Raw genomic sequence first — 4,733 nt, 5'->3', positions numbered from 1 at the left:
TTCTTTGCAGTCGAGTCCAGTTGAATGAACTTCTTGACATCAGTAGGGGTGACACCTTCACCAGTTTTGGGAACGCCATTCTTGACGACATACCAGAGGTCGACATCAATGGCTTCAAGATGCATGCGCATCTTATTCTTCCAGTAGGGATATTCTGTTCCATCGAACACGGGGCAAGCAGCGGAGACTTTGATTATCCCTGCAGTCGACATAGCTAAACTCCAGGTGGTTAAACCGAATCACATAGAACAAGGGAGTACCTTGCTCTGATACCAATTGAAAGTGCTAGTTATCGACTAGAGGGGGGGGGTGAATAGGCGATTTTTATGAAAGTCTTCAGAACATGGAAATTTCGAAGACAAACAATGGAAACAACCTAATTGATATGCAGCGGAAGATAAACTACAACAAGCAAGCCATAATCAAATATGCAATAGCATTAACGTTCGAAGATTAATAGCAGCTAGGTAGTAGGATCAGGATGGAAGATAGTATGAAGCCAATCAACAATAGTAGTCAAGCAATGAAGTCAATCAAATAAGACGATAAGCAATGACTTCACGAAGACAAACTCAAGTAAAAGAGGGAAGAGATAGAACCAGTTGCTTGTTGAAGACACAGGATTTGTTGGACCAGTTCCAGTTGCTGTGACAACTGTACGTCTGGTTAGGGAGGCTGAGATTCAACTCAGAAGACCGTGTCTTCACCTTATTCCCCTTGAGCTAAGGTCACTTAGTCCTTGCCCAATCACTCTGGTAAGTCTTCAAGGTAGACTTCCAAACCTTCACAGACTTTGTTCACCCGGCAATCCACAATGACTCTTGGATGCTCAGAACGCGACGCCTAACCAGCTGGAGGATGCACAGTCCTCAAGTGTAATAAGTCTTCAGGTCACACAGACAGAAAGACTTCAGTGATGCTAACACTCTTTGGCTATGGGTGTTTGAGCTTTGTCCTCGCAAGGATTTCTCTCTCTCAAATGCTTCGAGGTGGGTTGCTCTCAAACGACAAAAGCCGTATACTAACTCTGAGCAGCCACCAATTTATGGTGTAGGGGGTGAGCTATTTATAGCCACTAGGCAACCCGACCTGATTTGTCCGAAATGACCCTGGGTCACTAAGGAACTGACACGTGTTCCAACGGTCAGATTTCAAACACACACGGCAACTTTACTTGGGCTACAAGCAAAGCTGACTCATCCAACTATGGATAAGATTTTCTCTCATTGTCTTCGCTCGAAGACATAGGATTTGGGTTGAGCATCACTTCAGTCACTCTGACTTAGTTCACTTGGACCCCACTTAACAGTACGGTGGTTCCTATGACTCAACAAAGAAGAAAAGGAAACAACGAAACCACACAGTCGTCGTGCTCCATAGTCTTCACACAATGTCTTCTCATGTCATAGTCTTCAATATGAATATCTTCTCATACCACCATTATCGTCAATGTCTTCATACATTTTTAGGGGTCATCTCCGGTAGGTAAACCGAATCAATGAGGGACACTACCTGCGTTATCCTGAAATTCTCACAAACGCATTAGTCCCTCAACCAACTTTGTCGTCAATACTCCAAAACCAACTAGGGGTGGCACTAGATGCACTTACAATCTCCCCCTTTTTGGTGATTGATGACAAACTGGTTGAAGTTTTCAACGGGGATAAAGTATGTGAAATTGTAAAGGATAGGAATTTGTCTTCATAAGTAGCAAGGGCTCCCCCTAAAGATGTGCATATAAATAATTTTGCTTTTGGAATGCAAATGCACATGGCAGGTTGTACTTGTGGAGATCCACTTCAACTTATGAAGATAATTCATCATGCATGAAATGATATAGCATATAGGATGACATGCATAATGAAAAATGGATGTCTGCAGGATGATCTAAGTGTGGAAGTTATCATCGCACATGGAAATGCAAATAAGTAGCAGACGACCATCAAGTTTAAGTGTTACAACTTAGAGAACCAAATGTTTCAAAACGCAAGAGTTGTAAGCACGAGGCAAAATATAACGCAACCGTCCATTTGAACCCGCTTGAAGACTATCGACTCATACGCTTCTCCCCCTTTTGTCAGTAATGACCAAAAAGGTTTGAAGACACAGAGCATCTACTCGTCTCCTTGATGGGTAGGTGAAGCAGCAGGGTTGTCGTCGTTGGGTGGCGGTGCAGATGAACTTGGTGCAGTGTCGATGCGCGCAGTAGTAGTAGGAGGTGGTGAAGTAGCTTCATCTTCATCATTGATCACTCTGGCATTTACCGTTGCCGCGGAGGAAGAATATTCAGAGTCTTCAAGAGATGGAGTTCTTCGTAAGACAACATTCCGTGGAGGAGTGGAGTCAAACTGAAATCTTTCATTGAAGCCATCGTCTTGAAGATCTGCTTCAGCACTAAGAAGGGTCAAACTCTTCCATGATCGCCGGCAAGTTTCATGAGCAACAAAAGCATTCTTGGTGGCAAGGTTGTGAATGCGATTGACATCCACCAAGAGGCTTTGCATCTGTCTCTTGAGCCAAAAGTGATGTTTATCCTGTTTCTGATAAAGGGCCACAAGAAGTTCTCGATCATTGAGAACGCGAGAATGCTTCCGAGGCCTTTGGGCAATGGTGCTTTCAGTGGCTTCAGTAGGTGCTCGATGAGGCAGACGAGTATTTCCAGCCAATGGATAGATTCATGTAGCTGCTTGAACACCTTCAATGGGTTGAGTGAAGCTTTGGTGCTCGGCATTCTGAAGACAAAGAGGCTTCTTGGCTGGGTCAGGATATATAGCTTCAACTGACATATCAACCTCAGGTAGAAAAATCACATGATTGCGAGCAGAAGGTTGATAGTTGACAGTAGAGTGTCGCTTTATGAGGCGCATGACCCATGGAGCATAAAACTTCAGACCAAAGAGATCAGAGCCGGAGGCAGCAAGTTGTCTGATGAAGAAATCTTGTGCATTGAAGATAATGCCATTGAAAATGTAGAAGACCAAAGTCTTCATAGCTCCTTCAAGCTTTGCCGCTGATGAATGTCCTTTGATAGGCCATAGAGTCCGCCTGATGATGTGATATATGGTGCGTGGCAGATACTCAAGGTCTTCAACAAAGAACTCTGTTGGATATTCAGCGTCACGGGGCAAAGGCTTCATCATGCTCAACATCTGACTCATATTGGGTTCAGGCCTATGAAAGATGCTTTCCAGGGCATTGCGATGATGTTGACAGCCAGGTTCATAGAGTTCTCCAGGAGTGGACAGGCCTGTAAGTGATGGGGTTATGTACCTAGGGTAGGGTCATGGACCTGATCCAAGTAACTTACCCCAGGACATCCCTAGAAGAGGTCGCCTTCCAGTCGACCAACGAGGATTCACTCGACTGGCCTGAAGGACTCGACCACGAAGACTCACTCGACCACCAGGAGGTCAAGAGGCACTCTGCACTGCAACGGCCTGTAATCAAGTAGACTTTATGATAGTAAAGGCCTTTATGTGGGGCGTTACCAGTAACGCCCCAGACTTAACTCACCTTAAACCCTCTCCTACGTGGGCTGGCTGGGGTCCTGGCGCACTCTATATAAGCCACCCCCCTCCACAGGCAGAGGGGTTCGGCACCTTGTAGCTCATATACACATAATCCACTCGACCGCCTCCGGGCTCCGAGACGTAGGGCTGTTACTTCTTCCGAGAAGGGCCTGAACTCGTACATCCTTTGTGCTTACAACCTCTCCATAGCTAGGAACCTTGCCTCTCCATACCTACCCCCCACTCTACTGTCAGGCTTAGAACCACGACAGTTGGCGCCCACCGTGGGGCAGGTGTTTTAGCGATTTTGTGGAGAAGTTGCGATTCTTCCGAGTACTTTCCTCATGGTGTCTGCTGGAGTTTTGGTCGAGGGTCAAGAGATCCGTCTCGGCACTCTCACCTTCATCGCCGACGACTCCGCATGGCTCCAGGAGGCTCCACTCGACGTAGATGCGCTCCCCGTCCGCGGTGCAACGCATTTTCGCGCATGTGTCCGCGGCGTTCTGCTGCGGCAACCGTCGACCCAGTATCGGTCGGCTCCTCCATCGTCCACCCTCCCGGTCTCCCGCCAGCGCAAGCGCTCAGGCCGGTCGAGGCTTCAGCGATGGGTGAGTCACGCGGTGGCTCGCCAATCGGCCACTACCCAAGTTGCGGCAGTCGAGCCCAACGAATCTCTCTACGGCTTGTTCGATCAGTCGACTGGCTCCGTAGAGACTGCATCCGAGTGCGGAAGCAGTGATCCAGCGGCGGAAATCTTGATGGTCGACGGGCCCCACAGCCCTCCTGGCTTCGCCCGTGGTGGTGGAGCAGGTGACGACGGCGACCCTGCACGAGGCTACAAAGAGTACCAGCCCGAGCCACTCAACTCTCTGCAAAGGGAGGAACTTCGCCGCAGGAACGAGGATCCCCTGCGTATTCCCATCGCAGGAGAAACCCCCGAGGCTCGTGCCTTAGAGGAGGCGCGCCTGGCCAATTTGGCCGAGCGCACTCGACTGGAGAACCTTCAGCGAGCACTCGACGAGCGCGCGCGGCAACGAGTTCCCGACACCAGTCGACGTCAACTCTTCCCGCCGACTCAGGTATATCGAACCCCAATTCAGAATTTAGCAGCTGCGGCCCGTATAGCAGAGTCCATCCAGCCTTCGCAGTCGGAAGCTGGCAGAGGTTTGCTGCAGATCAGGGATCTGCTCCGGGCAGCAGGAGATCAGAATTCAGCCGTGTCTC

Source organism: Triticum aestivum, chromosome 5B (genome assembly GCF_018294505.1).
Source record: "Triticum aestivum cultivar Chinese Spring chromosome 5B, IWGSC CS RefSeq v2.1, whole genome shotgun sequence".
NCBI lineage: Eukaryota > Viridiplantae > Streptophyta > Magnoliopsida > Poales > Poaceae > Triticum > Triticum aestivum.
Note: the sequence above shows the minus strand (reverse complement) of the source record.